This window comes from Coregonus clupeaformis, chromosome 10 (assembly GCF_020615455.1).
Source record: "Coregonus clupeaformis isolate EN_2021a chromosome 10, ASM2061545v1, whole genome shotgun sequence".
In the NCBI taxonomy this organism is placed as follows: Eukaryota; Metazoa; Chordata; class Actinopteri; order Salmoniformes; family Salmonidae; genus Coregonus; species Coregonus clupeaformis.
Genome location: NC_059201.1, coordinates 49,368,746 through 49,381,995, shown reverse-complemented (window position 1 = coordinate 49,381,995; position 13,250 = coordinate 49,368,746). Strand labels below are relative to the sequence as shown.

The window sequence follows — 13,250 nt, the reverse complement described above, 5'->3', positions numbered from 1 at the left end:
CGGCTTGGTTGAGGGGATCCCCCCTCTTTCAGGGGGACAGATATGGGCATGACATATGAGAACTCTGATCAAACTGCTCCCTCTCTGTGTTGAGCTCACAGTTCATGTTAAAACTAAGGAGCCTGTATGGTCCTTTCTCTGAACACTTACTTCTAAAGCAACTAACCAGACGTTACTCTGTAAACGTATGAATTTGAGATCTCAAAAAAATAAAAATAAAAAATAAAATAAAAAAGGAGTTAGGGTGGGGACAGCGACATCTGAAATCAGATGTTGGCTGCAGATAGTAAGCAGAGTGTCCTCTGGGACAAACTGTCAATTAGAGGAACAAGTGTATACCCCTGTGAAAGTACCTGCATCTTCCGATCTACTTCCGTATCACATCCCCTAATCTTTTGAATGGGCTTGACGATTATATCATCAAATTCGTGAATCCGCGGTAATTTAAGATACAGTATATATCAAATTTAATTTGTGTTGATTAATTTACTTCTGCCAGATGCGCTACGTTTTTTCCCATTAAATACATTTCTTTTATAAATACAAACGTTTTTAAAAAGAATACAAGGCTACTTCCTGGAATACGACGAGTCACTTGCATAGCATATACAGACGCCAACAGCTGCAAGGAAGCAATGAAGTGTAGGCCTAAAACTCATGTCAATTTAACTACACCCAAATAGAGACAGGTGGATGTCATTGCAACATATTCAAAAGGATCTACTGTTTTCACACCATAACAAGTGTGTCGGATGATTCAGCTATGATTTAGCTGAGATTTCGCTCTTTCGTGGAAACACACACACCAACTCTTCTACCCCAAGTTCTGCCATTGTTTGGGTATGAGTTGGTGCATTCCAGGGCTTTAGCTGACCAGCCAGCTGTCGCCATTGAAATTGCCAGAGTCTAGGGGTTTTATAACAGTAGAAGTTAAAACACAACAGCTCAGAAAGGCCACTAAATTCCCATCTCTCTGACTTCATCTGCACCATGTTAGCTGCTGTCACAGTCCTAAGATATGATGTGATGAGTTCATGTTGATCAAGCAAACATGCATGTGGAGAGATGGTGGAGGTGAGTCTATAACAGTTATGGTTATGGGGGCGGGGGGGTTTGGAGAAGACTAAAAAATCCTTAATTGTGAAATAATGCTTTTTAGCCTATTACTTGATGGAAATACCAGTCGATGGAAATACAGTACATTAATTTGCATAATTTAGTGGAATTAAATTGCCGCGTGTGTAGGCTATAGTATATTCGTTATTCATCACACGCCTACTGCATACAGATACAGAGCCTTTGAGCGGAAACTGTCAGACACCGCGAGAGCTGTTGCTGCAGCATCTCAAACGGCAACTGAAGCCAGACCTCATCAGTGCCTCACACACCACTTTGTTATGAGCTGGAGGCAGTAGGCTATGCATAATTTGGAAAAATATATTTTATTATTTGAAACCTGAACGTTTTAATATATACTATGGGGCACGTCTTACCTTGCTTCAAAGTAGTCTATTAGATCTCCTCTCTTTCTAAATTTCGAACAGATATTTTCATCTCTGTCACATGAAACCGCTTGCATGTGCGTTATACCCTTTTGACAATGGTGTTTTCCCGCTAATTGCATTGTGGAACGAACATTCGCTCGTAGCCTACTGCCTTCTGAGCAGTGCTGCACTTATAATGTGAAGAAATAATAGTTCATCAACATTTTAAGCTAAATGTTCTGATCTGTTGCATCAGACTCATTGCTTTTCAATGTTTTTTAATGTAGCCTAGGCCTACTGGTTGAATGAATTTGGGATCCATCTTCCCACAACTGTCCCAGAGTCTGCTTGGAATAAGCTATTTATTTCTCGACAAGCTGACCAATAGAATAGTTAACTTTTCTACTATGGGGGATAGTAGATTGACATAGGCTAGTGATTTTGCTGTTCGTTACTCATCTTGCTGGCTGAGGAAAAGTAAATGTGGACAGTTATTCTAACATCTTCAAAGTGCACATCAGAATTCGGTAAGGACCGCACATCGTTGCATCCTCGACTTGCATGTTCTGTTAATATTAATTACCATAATCTAAATGTGATTTCTGTCATTCTGAGCACCGTGGGTGGGCGCCCTAATCAGGTTATGGGTCAGGACAGATTTCTCAAATGTCCGGTAAATTAAAAAATGGCCAGTGCCACATTTTCCTAACGGAAACCATGGTGTGAGTGTATAATTCCATTATTTAGGGTGGTCACCGCTGGTGGCAGCTGTCCAGAGGGGACAGTCATCCTGCCACAGTGCAATAGTAGGGTGGGGACCCTGACAGCAGGGCCGAGACCTCAAATACAGATCCATAAATAAACACTGAGTGCAACCCTGTCATTAGACAGTGTCTGAAATGGCACCCTATTCCCTATATAGTGCACTACTTTTGACAAGGGACCGCATAGGGTTCTGTTCAAAAGTTGTGCACTAGTATATAGGGAATAGGGTGCCACTTCAGACACATACATACTCTAACCCTTTCATTAGACACTAAGACCCTGTGCTCCTAGACGGCATTTAACTGCTTACAGGTCTGACCAATTCAAATGATGTAGGCCTCGATAGTTCAAAGGCCCCCAAAGAGTGATAATAAAACATTTTTGGTCAGATAGGGAAGGGCAGACAGAGCATGGAGGAAGGAACCAAAGCAATCATTAAACAGGTGGAGCTTTTTCATCATGTACTATAAGGTGACCCGGAAAAAATGACTGACAAGTCTGAAAGGGGTATTAACCGAGAGAGAGAGCCAAAGCCACAGAGTGAGAGACTGAGATAGAGAAACAGACTCTTCAAATGGTCAAATCATCATGCAGTCATATTACCACATACATAACTACATGACATGTACAAGTACACTCGATCTACCATCTCACCAGTGTGAAACTTCACTACATCCAAATGAAAACGGCCAGTGTGCACTACCAATAAGTGGCACTATAACATGTTAACCATAGGAGAGTCTATAGCGTGCCATATAGGGAAATCTTGGAGGTTCCAGTCTAGTGAATGGTACTGTTGTTGTCTGGCAGTGGCAGTAAGACTGTGCAAATAAAAAAATATACATCCTAGGATGACATTGGCTTGCTTTGTCCTGCCAGTACGTAGCGGCCAGTTCAAGTTATAGACACCAGGGTTGTATTCATTAGGAAACTCCGTAGTAAAATGTTTTGCAACGGACCACGAAAATGTGTTGCTTATCCCTTCTTGAAAAACTTGTCCAATAGTTTTATTTCTCCAACTTCAGGTTTATTTTGGAAATAACAGAGTTCTACCAGGCGGTTGAGAAGTCAAAAGAAGGTCGTACCAGCAATTCCATATTAGAATGGCAATTTGCTTAGCAATTTTACTAATCTAAACAATATTATAAAAATTACTGTAGGTCTGCTTCAATTGTTTTTATAGGTAGAAAATGTGATTGAAGCAGACCTATAGTATTTTTTAAAAATATTTCCAGTAAGAGTCTAGCTACATTTTCAGATATAAGTTTATAATTTTGTCATGAACTGTTAGTTAGCTAGCAAACATTAGCTTGCTGTTTCGCTAGCTAACGTTACATGTATGATCTGTGTAGTAATATTATTAGAATCAGAAGCCATTTGCATTGCTAGTTATAGCCTAAAGTTAGCTAGCTAACATTGAACCTAGTTTGTTAGCTTTAGCTACCTGCAGATTCATACTACAGCTATGACAATGTTTGTATTGGTAGTAGTATGCGTTGGGATTATGCCAGTTCATTGTTTAGCTAGCTAGCTACATATCTAAACAAAAGACTCCACTTCGGCCGGAATATTACTTGACCCATCAAATTAGGTGTGTGGGGGTGATTACGGCAATCTATTGTATTTCATGAACATGTGTACATGTCTAGACAAGTGACCCATCCACTTAGCTAGATGTGGCTGGGGGGTGGTTATAGCATTTCCTTCACATGACCCATCAATTTAGACAAGTGTGTCAGTAAGCGTAATCTAATAATGATAACATATTTATACAATATTTTTATCTGGACACTTTGTTTTTGATATTGCTACTATGCAAGTAATCACTTCACTGTACCATTTACACCTTCTGTATCCTGTGCATGTGACAAATAAACATTTGATATAGTGTGTGTTTACCACATGGCCTCACATGTGAATCCTTAAAAGAGATGGGTGGGGCTAAGGCTTAAGAGGGTGTGAACGATGCTGAATGTGTGTAGACAAAGAAGAGCTTCCCAGTAGGTGTACCAAAACATTCAAGGACCATTTTCTCAAAAAAGTGGGGTTACAAGTTTATCAACTCCCAAAGCAGAATTACTTGTACTAATTGTTCAAAAACTGCATGATGTACCATTTTCTAGCTCTGAGTCTCTACTTTTATCCAATGTAAAAGACACAATTTCAAATGTTGCTACATAAGCCCGAAAAGAGGCGGTCGGTCACATATGACAAAGTACCATTTGTATTACTATTATAGGCGACCTTAAGTCTGAATATTGACTAATTGACCCCATGGGTCATACAATGTGGTGTAACCTATTTATGTTGATTAATATAGCGTACTGTCAACAATTCAATTATATTTGTCACCAAAATAAGTATTCTTAGTAAAACATAAATGTACCCTATTCTTAGTCCACCATACTTTTTTACTCACATATCAACCACCTGGTTGAGCAAATGTTTTACAAAATTCATGCTTTTTAGCTTTTTTACATTTTAACTATTTATTTTCATATTCCTACTCTTCAAGGTCTCTACTAACAGGAATGGTGCAATATTGATCCCTCACCAACTGAATTCCTGCCTTTTATCCCATATCTTAGGTGACTGATTTTGAGTTTTCTTACAGCCCGCTGAGCGGGCAAAGTTAGAGTGCCACAACACTTTTTTGTAGCAACAAATGATGCAGGATGGCTGGGGGAGTAGACCAATATTTTTCATATCCACTTCTAAATCCATTGTCAAAATATGCTCTACCAGCCAGTTGAGAATAGGGTTAAAGGGTTATTGGACAAGTTCAAGTAGTCCCTTACTGTTTCAGTCTGTTTTCTTCCATTTGGTGTCTAATGAACACGAGCCAGGTATGTGTGTGAGAGGCTAGGTGGGTGGCTATACCACTACTGGAACAAAACATTAAAATGTCGGCCATCTTTTGTTCTGGCAAGTAGGTTGTGGACGGACACACTGTACCAGTTTGCTGGTGATTACTATGAGTACCCTACCACTCCCCAACAGGAGTAAGGGAGGGAAGGTGTGTATAACTGTGTCAGCAGTACACATGCACGCACGCATGCATGCACACACACGTCGCAGGAGGTGCTTGGACCAGGCAGGGGAATTTCCACACTAACGCACACACACACACGCCTGAGCTAGACAGAAATTGCAATCGACACAAGGTTTACAAAGGATTCAGCCTTTGTAAACATCTGACCAATAGGCCTGTTCTGCAGAGGGCACACAATCATCAGTACAAGAGATCACTAGTCAGACACCTCAACAGATAACCCATTGATAAATCCCCATTTATAACCTAGCCTTATACAGTAATACCATATCAATTGTATCTGTCTCAGAGTGTGGTGAGTTACAGTAAGGTGTGATATCTAGTCTTAACATGCAGAGGTATTATGACAGATCCAGGACAAAGTCTACTGGGTAGGACTATTGTATTCATCCAGGATGAACAGAGTGAAAGAATCCCAAGAATATAGTGTGTGTCTGTGTTTATTCATAAGTTTGTGTGTTTTCATGGAGCAAATGCTTTCGGAGGGAAATTACAGCTTGGGTTTTCACATGCCGATTATGGAAGGGAGAAATATGTGCACACTCGGAAAGAATGTGCAAGCTTCGCTGACACGGGGGGAGAAGCTGGAAAAAGTTAGCCATTTTTTTCTCAGGTCATTTTCATCACGACAGAACATACCAGCCACAGTAGCAATATGACCATCTATAAGTCGAGGCTAACTGTTAGCGGCTAATGCCATCATGCTAACATTAGCTTGTCCCTAAATGCAGGGCATTCTAATAAGCACTTGTCAGGAATATAGTGACGACACCAACCACAGCTTGGCTTTGAATAGTATTCTTTACATCAACGAAATATTAACCAACTGGGACACTATGGAGGAAGGAAGGTATGCATTGCTCTCCCGCCCGTGTTCATCAAGTGTCTCAGAGTAGTGCTGATCCAAGATCAGTTTAGCCTTTTCGATCATATTTAATAAGAGGGGAGACCTCATCCCAGATCAGCACTAAAAGGGGTGTAAAAGTGTACGTGAAAGAGAAGGCTAAATACAAATATCAATCATCATACTGAAAGCAGGAGAGCGAGTGAGAGAAACCTGGGTGAGAGTATGAGTACTGATAAGTGGGTGAGTGAGAGAGAGAGGAAGAGAGAGAGCACTAGAGAGAACCAGACAGACAGGGAGAGCGCCAGAGAACCAGGCCAGCTGCGGAGGGTGGGATGGGGACTGGTAAGTGGAGTGAATGAGGGACGGCCCTGGGAAGAAACACAAATATTTTCCCTCCTCTCTCCAGCAGCAGCACGGGGCAGCCAACAGCTCTGCCTCTGACACAGCAGGAAAAACAAGCAGTTATTTATAACGTCTGGGAAAGGGGACAACAACAAGCCAGAGGACAGATGGACAGAGGAGTGACTCCCCTGAGAGAGAGAGAGAGAGAGAGAGAGAGAGAGAGAGAGAGAGAGAGAGAGAGAGAGAGAGAGAGAGAGAGAGAGAGAGAGAGAGAGAGAGAGAGAGAGAGAGAGAGAGAGAGAGAGAGAGAGAGAGAGAGAGAGAGAGAGAGAGAGAGAGAGAGAGAGAGAGAGAGAGAGAGAGAGAGAGAGAGAGAGAGAGAGAGAGAGAGAGAGAGAGAGAGAGAGAGAGAGAGAGAGAGAGAGAGAGAGAGAGAGAGAGAGAGAGAGAGAGAGAGAGAGAGAGAGAGAGAGAGAGAGAGCTAACTAATTCAATTTCTAATTTGTGTCATTATATCCCAGTTAACAAAATACTATAGTGCCTGATTGACACTGTATGGCCAAACTGAGCCAAGTCAAGCCGAGCTGTACTGGCCTTGTTACACATCCACTATAGGTTATTGGAAGCGTGCTGGAGAGGACAATGTGAAAAGAAAATAGCCAAGCCAGCACAGCGTTGTTAAGATCTATAATTTTGTTGAAATGTAATACGTTTTGAAGAGCTTCTGAAGAGATTTACTAGCTCCTCTTAGTCTCCACAGTTGATCTATAACAATCAGTCTGCGAAGTCAGTGACAGTTTAACAGGTGAGGTTAGGTATTTCCAGACTGTAGCATTACAGTAAGAGACCACCCAAGACCACTAGGGGGCACACACACGAATATGCATGATCCAGCCCTTAAGGCAAACATTACACACATTATGCCACACCAAAGAACATACAGTCCAATGTGATGAATTACATGCACACGTTTGCTTTCACACACACACTAAGTCACACTGTGGATCAACACACCAACACTAGTCCCAGACGCTCTCTCTCTCTCATGACTCATGATGTCAGAAGACCAGGAAATGGAACTCACAGAATAACAGTGACGGAGCAAAAGAAAGCACAGGCCAGAGATATTACAGTACACAATATGTTACAGTACACCACTATATGCACCACTAACTAAAGAGGAGCTGGGTTAATATTTACTCCCCTACGCTTTCATGCTTAAGCCAAAGTGGTGTCCATATTTAGCACGTTAGCGTCGAAAGGTAGGGGTGGGCAGTATACCGTTACCAGGGTATTTCGAAATACCCTCTGTATGTTTTTCCAAAACCGTCAACATATTTTTTGAATAAATTTGAATATTTGTACATTTTAAATAAATACCTGCATTTATCTTGTGCACCAGGTAATAGATATAACATATTGCATCATTTCACCTGTTAGATTATTTTTCATTATGAAGCTTGCCGGTACTAGTTTCCAAAAACAGCTGTTTGAGCTAGTTACGTTCGTTTGTTTACAAAGAAGCACAATGAGCAAAACAGGAGCTTTGTGAGGTGAGCCACTCCTGCAGCACAACTTAAGTGAGGTGATCAAGTTACACTATGAAATTCACTCCTAAAGATTGCCAGCTTACTATCTAAGATGTGGCAAATAAAATTATCTCCAGCTGGATTTTGCTAACTCGCTAACGTTAGCTAAGTGGCTAACGTTAGCTTGCAAGATCAAGCTTCTTGGTAACAGCAGCAGAATCCCCCCTGGATTAAGATCCCTGCTGTCTAATATTTGTTTTGTGTGTGCTGCAAACTGCGTTTTGAGATACTTGCAGCGCTTTATGAGCTGGGTTGTCTGTCTTAGTAGTAAATGTTTGAATGCGCTCATTAGCATTTAGCTACCATCCTTTATGGGGATTCCTTAGTATTTTGTTGGCATTCTGGTAAGTGAAGTTTTTTGGGCTTTGTTTTCCAACTGAAAAAAATACAAATGTGCTCCTTGTGTGCAATACAGGTAATATTGTATATCGCAGGAAGGCAAAGGCTCGGTATGAAGGTATGGTAATCTGGATACCGCCCAACCCTATCGAAAGGCTACCATTAGTATACATTAGCAATTACAGCGATTATTCAGTGTATTCATTCTCTTTTTTCACTCTTTCACGGCGGTAATGCCAAATGTGACTCCAGTTCATAACCTATGGCTACAAAACATTCTTAGGGGTATTATTTTACTAAGGGTCCTTTAACCCATTTTCATATGACTCAAATATACTTAGACATGCTTGGATTTGCTTGGAACAAGGCGGACTGTAAAGGAGCTATGCTAAAGGATTACATGCACACACACAGACAGAGAACCAGTTCTGAAACACTGAACAACTGGTCCATACATTTTCGACCGACCGTGGACCAACCCACCCCTCTTTGGAAAAACCAAATGGTCTAATTCTCTTTTCAGGGTAGTGTAGTACAGAAGTCTTGTCATAATCAAATCAAAGTTTATTGGTCAAGTACACAGTTTTGCAGATTTTAATCGCAGGTGCAGCGAAACCTCGTTTCTAGCTCCAACAGTGCAGCAGTATCTAGCAATACAATAACAATACACACATAATCCACATATTTTTTTTAAAGAACAAGACATTTTTACATATCGGAACGAGCAATATCAGAATGAGCAATGTCAAGAGTCCAGAATATAAATATATAGTACCTTCAGAAAGTACTCATACCCCTTGACTTATTCCACATTTTGTTGTGTTACAGCCTGAATTCAAAATTGATTAAATAGATGTTCCATCTCACCCATCTACACACAATACCCCATAATGACAAAGTGAAAACATGTTTTTTTTTTTATTTTAGCTAAATTGATTGAAAATGAAATACAGAAATATTTAATTTAACACGGACGGACGCACACACACACACCAACCAACCTACCACACACACCTGGTACAATAATAGTGTTTAACAGGATGTTTGAATGACTACCTCATCTCTGTACCCCACACATACAATTATCTGTCAGGTCCCTTAGTCGAGCAGTGAATTTCAAACACAGATTCAACCAATAAAGACCAGGGAGGTTTTCCAATGCCTCGCAAATAAAGGGCACCTATTGGTAGATTTTTTTTATTTTTAAAGCAGACATTGAATATCCCTTTGAGCATGGTAAAGTTATTAATTACACTTTGGATGGTGTATCAAGACACCCAGTCACTAAAAGATACAGGCGTCCTTCCTAACTCAGTTGCCGGAGAGGAAGGAATCCGCTCAGGGATTTCACCATGAGGTCAATGGTCACTTTAAAACAGTTACAAAGTTGATTGGCTGTGATAGGAGAAAACTGAGGATGGATCAAGAACTTTGTAGTTACTCCACAATACCAACCTAATTGACAGAGTGAAAAGAAAGAAGCCTGTATAGAATACAAATATTCCAAAACATGCATCCTGTTTGCAACAAGGCACTCAAATAATACTGCTAAAAATGTGGCAAAGCAATCAACGTTTTGTCCTGAATACAAAGTGTTATGTTTGGGGCAAATCCAATACAAAAGCTGAAGAACATACGCAGATCCAGGTACTTTTTGCAGGTGCTGGAGTTGTAGGTGAATTCATGGCAAATAAAAAGGAAAGCGCCGCACACTGCTGCTCATGCTCACAGGTGATTTTATTATAACAATGTTTTCGACACTTAGGTCTTCATCAAGCGTGGAAACGTTGTTATAATTTCCAAATCCAATACAACAACACTTTACTGAGTATCACTCTCCATATTTTCAAGCATAGTGGTGGCTGCATCATGTTATGGGTATGCTTGGGACTGGGGAGTTTTTCAGGATAAAAGAGAAACGGAATAGGCAAAATCCTAGAGGAAAACCTGGTTCAGTCTGCTTTCCACCAGACACTGGGAGATTAATTCACCTTTCAGCAGGACAATAACCTAAAACACAAGGCCAAATCTACACTGGAGTTGTTTACCATGAAGACAGTGAATGTTCCTGAGTAGCCGAGTTACAGTTTTGACTTAAATCTGCTTGAAAATCTATGGCAAGACCTGAAAATGGTTGTCCAGCAATGATCAACAACCAATTTGACAGAGCTTGAAGAATTTTGAAAATAATAAAATGGGCAAATGTTGCACAATTCAGGTGTGGAAAGCGCTTAGAGACTTGCCCAGAAAGACTCACAGCTGTAATCGCTGTCAAAGGTGATTCTAACATGTATTGACTCAGGGGGTTGAATACTCATCAAATCAAGATATATTTGTGTTTTATTTTTCATAAATGTTTTTAAAATGTTAGAATTTTTACAGAGTATTTTAATCCCACTTTGTAAAAACAAAATGTGGAAGAAGTCAAGGGGTGTGAATACTTTCTGAAGGCATTGTACATACAGTGGGGAGAACAAGTATTTGATACATTGCCGATTTTGCAGGTTTTCCTACTTACATAGCATGTAGAGGTCTGTAATTTTTATCATAGGTACACTTCAACTGTGAGAGACGGAATCTAAAACAAAAATCCAGAAAATCACATTGTATGATTTTTAAGTAATTCATTTGCATTTTATTGCATGACATAAGTATTTGATACATCAGAAAAGCAGAACTTAATATTTGGTACAGAAACCTTTGTTTGCAATTACAGAGATCATACGTTTCCTGTAGGTCTTGACCAGGTTTGCACACACTGCAGCAGGGATTTTGGCCCACTCCTCCATACAGACCTTCTCCAGATCCTTCAGGTTTCGGGGCTGTCGCTGGGCCATACGGACTTTCAGCTCCCTCCAAAGATTTTCTATTGGGTTCAGGTCTGGAGACTGGCTAGGCCATTCCAGGACCTTGAGATGCTTCTTACGGAGCCACTCCTTAGTTGCCCTAGCTGTGTGTTTCGGGTCGTTGTCATGCTGGAAGACCCAGCCACGACCCATCTTCAATGCTCTTACTGAGGGAAGGAGGTTGTTGGCCAAGATCTCGCGATACATGGCCCCATCCATCATCCCCTCAATACGGTGCAGTCGTCCTGTCCCCTTTGCAGAAAAGCATCCCCAAAGAATGATGTTTCCACCTCTATGCTTCACGGTTGGGATGGTGTTCTTGGGGTTGTACTCATCCTTCTTCCTCCAAACACGGCGAGTGGAGTTTAGGCCAAAAAGCTCTATTTTTGTCTCATCAGACCACATGACCTTCTCCCATTCCTCCTCTGGATCATCCAGATGGTTATTGGCAAACTTCAGACGGGCCTGGACATACGCTGGCTTGAGCAGGGGGACCTTGCGTGCGCTGCAGGATTTTAATCCATGACGGCGTAGTGTGTTACTATTGATTTTCTTTGAGACTGTGGTCCCAGCTCTCTTCAGGTCATTGACCAGGTCCTGCCGTGTAGTTCTGGGCTGATCCCTCACCTTCCTCATGATCATTGATGCCCCACGAGGTGAGATCTTGCATGGAGCCCCAGACCGAGGGTGATTGACCGTCATCTTGAACTTCTTCCATTTTCTAATAATTGCGCCAACAGTTGTTGCCTTCTCACCAAGCTGCTTGCCTATTGTCCTGTAGCCCATCCCAGCCTTGAGCAGGTCTACAATTTTATCCCTGATGTCCTTATACAGCTCTCTGGTCTTGGCCATTGTGGAGAGGTTGGAGTCTGTTTGATTGAGTGTGTGGACAGGTGTCTTTTATACAGGTAACGAGTTCAAACAGGTGCAGTTAATACAGGTAATGAGTGGAGAACAGGAGGGCTTCTTAAAGAACAACTAACAGGTCTGTGAGAGCCGGAATTCTTACTGGTTGGTAGGTGATCAAATACTTATGTCATGCAATAAAATGCAAATTAATTACTTTAAAATCATACAATGTGATTTTCTGGATTTTTGTTTTAGATTCCGTCTCTCACAGTTGAAGTGTACCTATGATAAAAATTACAGACCTCTACATGCTTTGTAAGTAGGAAAACCTGCAAAATCGGCAGTGTATCAAATACTTGTTCTCCCCACTGTATATATTTATATTCCAGACTCTGACATTGCTCGTTCTGATATTTCTTAATTCCTTTTTTTGTATTTTTGGGATTTGTGTGTATTATGTTGTATTGTTAGGTATTACTGCACTGTTGGAGCAAGAAACATAAGCATTTCGCTGCACCTGCGATAACCTCTGCAAAATATGTGTACGCGACCAATAAAATGTGATTTGATTTGTTAAGCACATTTTTACTCCTGAACTTATTTAGGCTTGCCATAACAAAAGGGTCGAATACTTATTGACTCAAGACATTACAGCTTTACATTTTTTATTAATTTGCAACAAAAAAAAAAGAAAAAAAAAAAAGATTTCCACTTTGACATTATAGGGTATCGTGTGTAGGCCAGTGACACAAAATCTATTGTTTTTGTATTATTATTGACTTATTTTACCCCTTTTTCGTGACATCCAATTTCCAATTACAGTCTTGTCCCATCGCTGCAACTTCCGTATGGACTCGGGAGAGGCGAAGGTCGAGAGCCATGCGTCCTCCGAAACACGACCCTGCCAAGCTGCACTGCTTCTTGACACACTGCTCGCTTAACCTGGAAGCCAGCCGCACCAATGTGTCGGAGGAAACACCGTACAACTGGCGACCGTGTCAGCGTGCATGCGCCTGGCCCGCCACAGGAGTCGCTAGAGCGCGATGGGACAAGGACATCCCGGCCGGCCATCCCCTAACCCGTGCCGGCTCATGGGTCTCCCGGTCGCGGCTGGCTGCGACACAGCCCGGGATCGAA

The 13,250-nt window shown here is 41.3% G+C and overlaps 1 protein-coding gene across 1 annotated transcript in view; it reads right to left on the bottom strand.

The window, feature by feature from the left end:
• Nucleotides 1–13,250, bottom strand: part of LOC123491623 (plexin-B1-like) — a 113,104-nt gene that overhangs the window by 53,721 nt on the left and 46,133 nt on the right. The window lies entirely within an intron of this gene.